This window comes from Lethenteron reissneri, chromosome 26, assembly GCF_015708825.2.
Source record: "Lethenteron reissneri isolate LAM-NWPU_2019-01 chromosome 26, ASM1570882v1, whole genome shotgun sequence".
Taxonomy (NCBI): domain Eukaryota; kingdom Metazoa; phylum Chordata; class Hyperoartia; order Petromyzontiformes; family Petromyzontidae; genus Lethenteron; species Lethenteron reissneri.
Window position 1 is genome coordinate 2252125 of NC_083804.1, and position 12007 is coordinate 2264131.

The 12007-nt window shown below is 47.7% G+C and overlaps 1 protein-coding gene across 14 annotated transcripts in view; it reads left to right on the forward strand.

The window, feature by feature from the left end:
* Positions 1-12007, forward strand: part of LOC133347466 (myelin transcription factor 1-like protein) — a 277688-nt gene that overhangs the window by 11952 nt on the left and 253729 nt on the right. The window lies entirely within an intron of this gene.

Below are 12007 nucleotides of genomic sequence, written 5' to 3' on the forward strand. Positions count from 1 at the left end.
ACCCAGCACCGGTTCAGACATCAATTCGCCACTGACATTAGCCCTAAAGGCCAGGAATAGAACACAGCCTCACCAGGTTCACGGCGCAGCAGCAGCAGCGCGACAACCGCTACAACGTGCGGGAGAATGTCGTCAAGCTACCCCGCGACGGAGTACTGGTGGGGACCTGCATGATGATGCAGGTGCAACAGGATCTCAAGGTGACGAACGGCCTGAAGAGGGATGTTGGCAGTTGGGCATGAAGAGGGCCCACCAGGGTCAGCCCGTGTGTGGTGTTGCGGTTCGCACTTTGGGGTTGAAGCAAACTGCAAGTTTCTTAAATCCCCCTCCACCCCTGCCCGGCTCTGTCCACCCAACAGTGGGTGCATCAGTGGTGGGGTAAAGTATGGGTATTTCCACCTCTTCCAGGACATCTGGCCAGAGCGGAAGAGTAGGGAAATGCCCTCTAAGGGGGGGACTTTCTAGAGCTCCCTCTAGTAGGAGCCCCTTCTGCCAAGAGTCGCGTAAGGAAGCAGTTTCCAGGCTGTGCCTTTACCTGTTACATGGATAAGGAGGGGCGTACGAAACCACCACAACGAGAACAGCGTTAGTGAACAAAGTCAGTGGCAGGCGGGAGAAAAGAGGAATGTCTGGAGCCTGAGCTTGAACGTAAAGAAGAGAGCCGACAGTCCGGACAGCCAGCATGAGAGGTTCCCAGACTAGTCTAGCTGCAGCAGAGAAAGTGCATCAGCTTCCCATTGTATGTACTATATTGAATTTAGTTTGCACCGTACGTAAGCCAACCGTGCGAATCGGAGGTGTATTGAGCAATTGGCTGCTTCGGGCAATCGTACAATACACGACAGCGTACGTGGACAGCAGTGGGAGCTAATGCGGCTACATTGTTATAATGGGGTGGTTTGGGTTGAGGCTGGTGGGGGGAGAAGGGGGGAGGGGGGTAAAGATGTTGAAGGAGAAAGCAGATGATTTCAAACGGCGACATCACGATCAGCGATCTATCAAACGGCGCGAGGAGCGGTGACCGACCACTCACTCGGTGCGGGGGAGGGCACGGGCTGGGGGGCTGCTGCTGCTGCTGGTGGTGGTGCTGGGAGAGACCAGTGGGGCGCTATGATGGAGGGGGGTAAAGGGTCTAGACGGTCCTCGGTCGATTTGCCCAGTGGCACTTCCAGCTTCCCCCCCTCCCCGACCATTCGTCGTGGCGTCACCCTTGGTCGTGCCTCATCCTGTCTCAATCTAATTTTTCCATCCGATTTTTTTTGCGGTGGATTCACTTAAACGCGGAGAGCGGTCAGGGATGTACAAATGTGATGCACCGATCCGATGCGCAGGTCCTGTGCGTTTGCGTAGTGCACGCTACAGTATACACATACAAGACAAATACCATATTCCCGTTTACCTCGTGCAAGTAATCTTAGTGTACACCCATGGGAGAGAATTGAACGTTACTCAATATAACATTTTAATATGGTTCACCTTTAACGACGACATGTTTAAATGACAACTGATACACAATGGACCATTCCAGAGCGACTGAATTCAAAACTTGCACATTGGCGTTTACAGTGGATGTCGTGGTTGACAGCGATGAGCACACTGCATTATGAGCTCGGTGGTCCGAGTTCGATTAACATCAGTGGCAAGTGATACCTGGATCGGTTCTCGGCCCCTGTCCCCCTGCCACTGTTCACAAATACACACTGACCAGCGTGGTGAAGTATGGTCAAACAGCTCCCATTACCAACATGCCGTGGGGGAGGCCTACCTCTGCAGTGCATTGACAAAGGGTATTTAAATGAACGTTTTAAATCGTAACCGTTGCAGTCTGAGCTGTGAGTTCACAATCACCGGGGCCGATCGATGGTTGTCATTTGGCATGCGGTCTCAGCAATGAAGGCGCATGAGGAAAGAGTGGAAGGATTTTGTGTAAGAAGCATTGCAGAGCAACACCGTTACATAAGCATTACTCTAATGATCACTCTGGATCGTTGGCAACTGACGAATATTATTACAGTAAAGCCGTCAAGCCTTACACAAATGCATTCTAGCCAAAGCTCTGCTGCAACACATCCACTGGAATCAGAATATTTACACTGGAGGAATCACAGATGCGCTCTGAAGCTATTTTCCAGACATGTCCAGGGGTGCCTCGTGAACTCACCACCAGCCGCCATCTTCTCATATCTTTACTTTCTAAACTAAAATATTTTTTTCTATTTAACCAGGTAAGGTCCACTGAGCTCCACGGCTCTTTTTTCAGAAGCGACCTGGCCACAAATGATGAGCTCAACGAAGCGTGTTACCATCGTCGTGTGTCCACCAATGGCGTTCAAACACCCATCGACCTAAATCGCGCTCAGCAATCGAAATCTATGATAAATAAGTTATCCATCGATTCCAAAGAGTATGTGTTGAGGTAGTTGATTCACGTAATCATAGTGGGAAATTCACATGCAATATGTCCATTGCATTTTGTGAATGCAATGTCTAGCCCTATTAAATAATAGTAATTTCCAGTGCTTTGTCAGGCCACTACTGGATGAAGCCCTCCACATGCCAAGGCTTGTTACGGTTGTTGTTTGACCATACTTCACCATGCTGGTCAGTGTGGGTTGGTGGAGGGGTGGGGGGCCCAGGACCGCTTGAGATATCACTTGCCGCTGACATGAGCCATGGCTGGGAGTCAAACTCAGCTCGCCGGGTTCACAGTGCAGTGCGCTGTAACTATCTTGTGACAGCCACCGCTCGGCCCCAAAAACCACACACCCTGTTAGCCGTTGCTAAATATAAAAAAAAATCACGTGTCAATATTTTTTAATTGCGGCTTGAACAATTTATTTTTTTATTTGCTCGGACTCCTCGTCGTGTACATTGAGGAGTCTGCTCGTTAGCAGCAGTTATTGCAAGTTTTTTTTCTTCCTCTAGGTATGTGTGAATCTGCCATGGCTGGCATCGTACACTATGGGCACCCCGATAGGCGTTTTAACCCTTGCGGAGTTGTTGCAATCGTCGGTTGCTATTTGGTTGCGAGGTGTGGGGGAAGTGCGTTGGGTATTTTTAGTCCCCGCGTGTCGCTCCGCGATGTGCACTAACAAATCCCAGGGGCCAGTGTCGCCGCAGATTGCACGGGGAGGGAGGTGGCTCATTTAAAATGGTTGCGCTGTCAAAAATGTTTACCTTTGCTTAGTTTGATTTTGAGATTTCTTGAGTAATTTATGAATGCAAATTGAACTCCCGTGCTGCCGAGATGGCAAGTGGGTTGGACCCGTTCACCCCTCTTTCCCGTATACTGTACTTGAGCACGCACGAAATAAAAACTTTAACTCATCAAAGGTGGTTGTGCAAAACTCCTGTCATCATGGAACAATAGGCAGAGGTGGAGAGACTGTGAGAATGGAATTGCCCTCCAGGTGTGGTCACTGTTAATTCATATTACACGTGTGTGGACATTGGATGTGTGCATTAGATGTATATACCCTCATGTGAACAGTTGTTATACCCCAAAACAACTGCATTGTTATTTTCCAGGATGAGTATATGCTGCTTAGAGGTTTTTGGGTTGTTGCATAAGGTTATTGTGAACCTCTTCCAAGAGGAAATACATATACAGCCATCGACGTATCTCATCAATACATGTAGCGTTGGTTCCTAGGTAATGGTGCAGCTATGGAGCTTAGTGGTGGTGCAGTAGATGTCACACTGCACTCTGAACCTGGCACCCCGAGTTTAAAATTCCCGGCTAACACCAGTGGACAGTAAAATCTGAACCGGGCCTGTGCACTTCCTTCACCACCTAGGACTGACCAGCACGGTGAAGTATGGTGGTTAAACGATGCCGATGACTTATTGTGTGGGAAGGCCTTTACCCAGCAGCGTATTGATAAAGGGCTGAAGATTACGTATTTATTGATAGACGTGAGCACAGTCGGGGTCTGTACCAGCAACGCTGCAATGCCTTGAAGTCGTGTCCAGGTATTTTAAAAGCAGGATATAACGTATGTGACCATTATTTATATACGAATCGTATCGAAGGAATCGTAGAATTCATGAAAGTCAGACAAAGTGGACCCCAGCTCTCATGCGCAAGGCGTAGGTCGATACGGTGTGAAGAAGGGAGTCGTGAATCCCGATTCATGTTATTTTGGGGAGAGCAGGAATATGGCCAAATTTATGCAAAATCTCAGCGCAAATTAATATTTCCCCCACGATTCTGGCAGTCTTCATTATGTTGCGTGCGGTTTCCGCCACGTCTGGTTTTTGTTGAAAGTTTGGACCATTCCAGAATGATATCGGAGTAGCAGCACATAGTGGAAGAAGAGCCACACTTTGACACGGTGCCACTGCTTAGTGGGAGTGGTGGAAACCAGGATAGGGAGACTTTACATTTGCCTACAGCATCTGTTAAACCCTGCTCAGCCAATGAAGAAACGCGCGTGCTTCGGCGCAAGTCCCTTTGTGCGCGTGTGTGCGCGCGTGCGTGCGCACGATGAGTGGTGTCAAAGGTCACGCGCCGCACGAGGATAACGGCCACTTGGATTTGATTCCTGGCCAGGAGGCACTGCAGAGGTGGCAACTGATATCTCAAATTGGCCTCGGCATCCCCACAGGTTAAATTAGCTCAAAATGAAAACCTAGTGCGGTCTGTCAAAATCAACAGTGGTGAGACGACGGCTGGCTGGGCACGTGTGGTGCAGGCCAAGGTCTCCACTTCCGTGCAATGCAAGGTTTAATAGGCGCTCGCCAACATTTTTTTTCACTGACGTGTGCGTTTGTCTTTGCTCTCGGGGCCTGATTGGATGGCCCATTTGAAGAAAAAATATATACGGTTTGTATGTTAGCGTCATGACGGTACAGTATTTATAATAGGGGATTCGTTTAATATTCAACAAAGTATACGGCCAGATATTGCCCCCACTTCTGCCCCCAGCGCCGCCTGGAGCAGGTGCAGTGAGGGTGCTCAGACATTATTGTTGGGTGCGTCACAGGTCACGAGGGACACGACCCATACTGTACAGGGTGGTCCAAATGTCTTGTGACGCCCCCCCCCCCCCAATTGGTCCAGATGTCTTGGGACCCCCCCCTGGGACCCCCCCCCCTGGGACCCCCCCCCACCCCTCCCCCCCCCAATGAATTGACCCCGAAAACATTTTCCTTTGCATATTAATGTTTTAAATAAACCTTACTTCAAAATATTGAGTCTTAAGAGACCGAAATGGGGAGGGGGGGCTGGGGACACAAGGCATCTGGACCACCCTGTAACTGCATGCTGGACGAGCTACTTAATTTGGTTTCATCACTTGTGTGAAATAAATAAGCAAATAAATAAACGGATTGCAATTCTAATTACTGTACTGTAGGAGTATTTTTTTGGAACGGTGAGCTCTTAGATCTGTATTTTCTGTATTATATAAGACTCTTGAGTTTGAGCTAATATTTGGTGCACCCCTCTCTTGCTTATGAATCTTTTCCCCCTTGAGCAGCTTGAGGGTGAGGTGAGGAGAGAGGTGAGGAGAGAGGTGGGGGTGAGGGATGGGTGGGGGTGAGGAGAGAGGTGGGGGTGAGGAGAGAGGTGGGGGTGAGGAGAGAGGTGGGGGTGAGGAGAGAGGTGGGGGTGAGGAGAGAGGTGGGGGTGAGGAGAGAGGTGGGGGTGAGGAGAGAGGTGAGGAGAGAGGTGAGGAGAGAGGTGAGGAGAGAGGTGAGTAGAGAGGTGGGGGTGAGTAGAGAGGTGGGGGTGAGGGATGGGTGGGGGTGAGGGATAGGTGAGGGATAGGTGGGGGTGAGGAGAGAGGTGAGGAGAGAGGTGGGGGTGAGGAGAGAGGTGGGGGTGAGGAGAGAGGTGAGGAGAGAGGTGGGGGTGAGGAGAGAGGTGGGGGTGAGGAGAGAGGTGGGGGTGAGGGATGGGTGGGGGTGAGGGATGGGTGGGGGTGAGGGATGGGTGGGGGTGAGGGATGGGTGGGGTGGGGGTGAGGGATGGGTGAGGGACAGGTGGGGGTGAGGGTGGGTGAGCAAAGTCTGTGTGCGTATGTGTTACAGTAGATGTGTGTGCATGTATGTGTGCGAACGTGCGTGTGCAAGCGTGGAGCAGTGGCACAATGGTTCAATTCCCACCCACGGCCAACACGATGATCTGAACCGGTCCTGGGCCTCCCCTAGGTCGACGCAGCCTAAAACGAGTACCGAGTTCGATGTGTAAGAACTTTGCCGTGCCGCTCTTTGGAGGTGCTCGCTAACAGCACTTGCCCGAACAGTCTGTCAAGGCCATTGAGGGGGGATCTTTGTCTTTGTGTTCATATTATTGCTTTGCTTCGGCAGACTTTACACACAACCTGCCTGAGAATGAAAAAGCAGCTCCGGCGACTAGACGTTTTATATTTAGCTTTACTCACGCTGCACGATGTCCCCATTATATAATCCTGGCGGCATCAGAGACGCTGGCGTCATCCGCGGTGAGTAGAGGGCTACAGAGGTAGCCCCCCCCCCCCCATCTTAAAATTCACCGATGAACACCAAGCCGGTAACCATTCTGCAAAGTGAAGGGAATTGAATGGTCTCGAATGCACGTGAAATTGAGTTTTATTTTAAAGAAATCTGCGCGTGGAAATTCCCGCTGCGTTGTAAACGAGGTGACGGGAGCGTCCAATAAACAAGAACACAATGCGCTGAAATAAAGAGAACACCTCATTTTCTTTTTTTGGGGGGCAGTGGGGGGGGGGAGCCTTGGGGTTGTTTGAATAGAGGTCATCTTAAGAAGGACATTCACGGTCGTTGTGGTGCTCACTCCCAATACAACTACCAGGAAGTTGCTGGTGGTTGTTGTAAATGAGCAGCTGGTGTCTCCATCGCCACGATGGAGACAAAGGCGGCCGGGCGTGGTGCTGGCCAGCCAATCCCCTCGTGTGCCGTGCCGGCCTTCATAGGCACTGCTACTCGTGAACAGCACTTGCCCCAAAGTTGTTTAAGGCTATACGGGGGATCTTTGGCTTTTGTGCTGTAAGCAAGTGGGTGAAAAACAAGACTTTGTACCTCGGCAAAACCTTGCTTCCCTCTTCCACACTGCTGGTCATCTGGTCCAATATTATTAATGAATGGAAAAACCCCAACATTGGTGTTATTAAACACCAACAACGACAAGAGTGACGGATAACCTTTTTGTAAATAGTGCATATTATTATTTCCGATATTTGTGTTTTTTTTAAATAAATAACTATTATTATTCATTAGGGCTTGTTACCTAATGTCTTGCACGCGTGAAACTGAATTGCCTCAGCATGGGGACGGGGAGGGGGGTGCTTCATTCACGGCTCTTAATGTGGCCGAGTTACGAGGGTTTCTTTCCCTTCGTTATTTCATTAAAAAAATATCTGCGGCTCCTTGGGATCCGTGGATAACGAGAGACGAGATCAAGAAGGATGAACGGCATTGTCATTGCCGCCCCCTTCCTCCTCCCGCGTCGATGTCTCTCCACACTTCGCCATCGCCTCCTTCCTTCTGCCAGATCCTGCAGCCGTGGTCGCCGCACAGTTAGGCCCTGACCTCTCACAGTCTCGCACATGTGGTGGGGTCTAATATTGAGGATGTGAGTGTTCCCCCTCATCTACATGCAGCATAGGGTAACACTCCCGCCCCCATCCTCCGGAGCGAAAACTTGGGCCCAGGGCATTGGCATATCTTGGCAGTGCCAGCGCACGCTGCTTCACACTTGCAATGTTTGCATAACTTGGGGATGTAGCAGCAGGAATTAGTGTCAAGGTACCGTGGTGGCATCAGTGTCACTCGTCTGATGGGACTTCCCTTGACTATTATTTGTAAAAAAAAAACTTGTATATGATGGAAATTAAGATTAAAAATCATTCTCCACAGTAGAGGTTTTTTTTGGGTTAGATCGTGGAAATATGAATGTCTTTAAATCCGCCACCACCCGACACAGCCAATTATTAAGGTTTGTCACCTAAACTAACTACTAGTTCAGTTACAATTGTAACTGTTGTGGGTTTACTCTCAAACACACCACTGTGCTGAACCAGGAACTAATTGTCATGCTTTGTTTACATGGCAAAAGGTAGCTTTACTCACGCTGCAAGATGAAGGTTGGAGGTTCAGGAGCCTGGCTGGCATTTAAAAAAAATCATAATCAAAACAATAAAACATTTACGTCATTGCATGATTGTAGTTAATTTTAATGTCAAGGTATGTGGCCCACAAGGGTCTGAAACTGGAAGCCGTTGGGTTTCAAGTCAGGACGCCGTGACTGTTGAGCTACGGTGAGAGCTAAATGCAAAAAGGCTTCTTGCTCGCTCTTAGGCATTCGATGTATAACAATGCATCTCTCCAGCAACTCAATTAAATATCACGATTTGGGGTGGCGATTTGATTCATAATTCAAATTTGACAAATTCGCATGTTTTCGAGTCTCGTTTCTACACTCCTTTTTTTGCTTCTATTAGCCCAGATGTAACAATAGCATAGCATTTGCATATAGTATTCATAATTAGTAAGCGAGTGATTTTCATATGCATGCCTAGCATGTAATGATGCATCATTTGATTGAAATCCATTGTTATGATCACAATGCACTTGCACCGAGTCATACGTGCGAAAGTCAATTATTTGTAATTTATGCACATTTTGTGTAATGACATGCTAATGTTATATATATGTAGGCCAACAGGGTGAACAGACATTAAATGAGACGTAAAAAATGAGATATAAAAAAAACAATTGATTATTTTCATAAAATTGTCAAGTGGGTGAATCATAGCTTCCCTACATCGAGCAATGTAGCTCCAGCATCATCATCAGCAGCAGCAGCCATGGCATCATCATTATCACCATCATTACCATCTTCAAGGTCATTATCATAATCTTGTTACAATCATCCGCAGCATCGAGTGACACTCTAAATTATGTTTTCATCGTCGTCGTTCGCATCGACGGCATGATCGTCAATCAGCAGCAGCAGTTGCAACATCATAATTATTAATATCAGCAGTAGACAGAGCAGCAACAGCATCATATTCATCAGCATCCGTCGTCAGCAGCAAGATTAGCAGCTTCATCGGCAACAGCAGCTGAAATATTGTCAGCAACAGCATAAATCATCATGAGCAACAGTGGCTGCTGTAGGCGGGTGCAGTTGTGCATGCATATGATCCAACTGTTTGATTCAACAACGCATGTGTTATTACAAACAGCTATAAGGCATAACTCCCGTCATGCCTCACATGCATGTTACATGACCACCCCACTATATCTATAATACTCTCAGACTTGTCCAGACCACAAACTTAAAATAGTTGCCCGTTGGGATAGCCTCATTAAAACTGTGAAGTACAGCCATTAATGTTTGATATATGTCTGTGGGAACTGCATATGTGACGATGACTTGGAATTACGCTACGGGACCCTCAATATCATTTGCCTAAAGAAGACAGTTCTCATACAGATTCAACACTTTGTGTAAATGATGAGAAAATCCATCAGCAACAGAATGCACGCAGGCTGGTAATCAGGTTTTTTTTTATAACAAAGGTGTGCTGCTCACAAACATCTGGGAGGCATAACTCTCATCAAGCGTTGCATGTCACGTGATCACCACATTGCATGCACGTCGCTCTCAGCCTTGTACAGACCACCATCTCCGTAGCCAAATTTGTGGCTGCGTTATTACTTAAGACCACCAACTGATTAAAAAAAGTAAACAAATGTGGTCATCCCAACAGGTAGCGGAAATTGAGATGGCCAAGTGTTTTTGAGGCAAGGGTTTTGGGATCACGACTATTTGTGAATCGGGCTGTGAGCTGCTCAGGGCATTGCAGTAACAACAATTGGGTATGTGAACTCATGTGCGAACGTTTGTTTGTAATTGCCTCTTAAGAATAAGCTTTCCCTGGATACTCTGGTTTCTATACACATGCAAAAACTCATTAAAAAGAGTGTTTATGCTCAGTGGGGCTTTACAGGATAAATAAATAACTTACAGTATCATCAGTAACATCAGCAGCAGGTTAGCAGTTGCAACATAATCAATATCGTCGTCTTCATCATCATCACTGTCAAAATCATCATCATGATCAACATCATTGCATCTTCACCATTGGTCTTTTTCCATGTAATATAACTTCTCGTAGTGGGTGCAACTTCAGCACCATTGTCAAATCTCAGGTACGATGAATTAAACATGAACTTTAATCTCATTCACAAATCCCCTTTAGATAATAACTAATTAAGGATGCTCCTAACATCACCTGTTTATCCGCAACACCAGAGATGCATTGCAGTGCTCAAATTGTTGTCTTGTGGTGCAAAACAGAGCACACTTTTATTTTTTAGCGGGTATCTCTAACTAGGCCTACCCTAAAACGTGGACGTATTGAATGGCTTCATCGTCTTACAAATACAGATTAGAATTATAACAAATGAAGTATTTGTCACGCATCATAAAGTTACGTGTGAAGCAAGAAACAGGAGCTGGAGATGTTGATGATGATATAAAGAGGCGTTATATTGAGATGTTTTCACATGCACTGTCATCGTTGTTAGACCATGGTTCACCATGCTGCTCGGTGCATTTTGGTGATGCAGGGGGGTAAGGGACCGGCTCAGATCTCGCTTCCCACTGATGTTAGCCATGATGGGTTCAAAGGGCGGTGGCGCTAACCACTGCGTTACTGCACAGTCACAACGCGGCTAATGCTGCGGTGAACAGTGAATGCGAACATTTGTAGAAAAATTCATCGTGAGATATTTGGAAATTATATTGTTAAGGGGGGATGTGTCAAGGCACCACACAATGAATGACAACATTGTCAAGGCTATGAGAAGTTGGACGGTGGAGGTAAAATGTGTTTGAATAAGGAACACACATTAGTTAAGACCCAAAAAATGGTGTTAAATTTACAGATGACAGCCAGGCTTTCCGGTTTTGCACGCATATTTATAAAATAATGCTAATTAGGTGAAGTGACCTCTGAGAGAAGGCGAATATTAGTGACACGTTTTAAGATTAAGAATATCAATAATGCAGACCATCAAATTATGATGAACACAAAGTGGCTTAGACAAAACACTCATTGTAGAGGATTACATTTTTACAAAATATTCAGGTGTTTATGGATTAGGTTGTATTTGGACAGAATGTTTTGACATTGGGGAGAGGGTGACGCTGCCTCTATCCCCAGTGCATCCGGTGGGAGAATGCAGGAAAAAGAAGCAGGACTCGAATCACCACAGTGGTGGTGACAACACCGTGGCACTCGTACCAGGCTGTGTACACGGCAAAGCCACAAGGGAGTGGTTTCCATGTTGGTTGGGTTGCCATTGTTCACAGCATGGTTCTTTACAGGAGAGATTAGAATATTAAATTAGCCTCCTACCAGTGGCTCTGCCCGACCACCGATACGCAGCTTCAGTTTCGAACGTTATACTCTACCGTGCGGCAGACTCCCCATCATTAAGCTAATTTCCGGTGAGAGCCAACCGATAGAAAAGTCAATGACACTGAGGGCGCAGCAGCACGGAATACTAACGAAACTGGGTCGGTGTGAAATACCGGCCCCTAGGCCGCAGCGGTACAAGGCACTGGTTTTGAGGCTGCTGCAGCGGCGCCAAATGTCAGTTCTCAGAACACAACAAACGCGGAACGCCGTTGCAGAGGCCACAGAGAGCCCCCGGTAGCCAGAGGCTCGCAACGGATTGGGACACGGTGCAAAAGCTCGGTGGGCCCGAGCGCCCGGAAGAAAATCAAAACGTCAGCATGAAACTGCCCGAGCAGAGCCAGCGAGCCCACGTGAGCTGCCTCGGATGTCAGGGCCCTTGATCAACTGTATGCCTCCAAGGCAGCACACGTTGCACCTCCGATTAGCACGGTTGGCTACGTACGGTGCGAAAGAAGTTCAACGCGCATGCACGTTCCAGTGCCTTTGGGAGCTGCAGGGGAAGGCCTTGCCGAGGGCTGGGACCTTTCTGGGGGCTGAGAAACACACACAGAGCAGGGCCCAAGATGACAAGT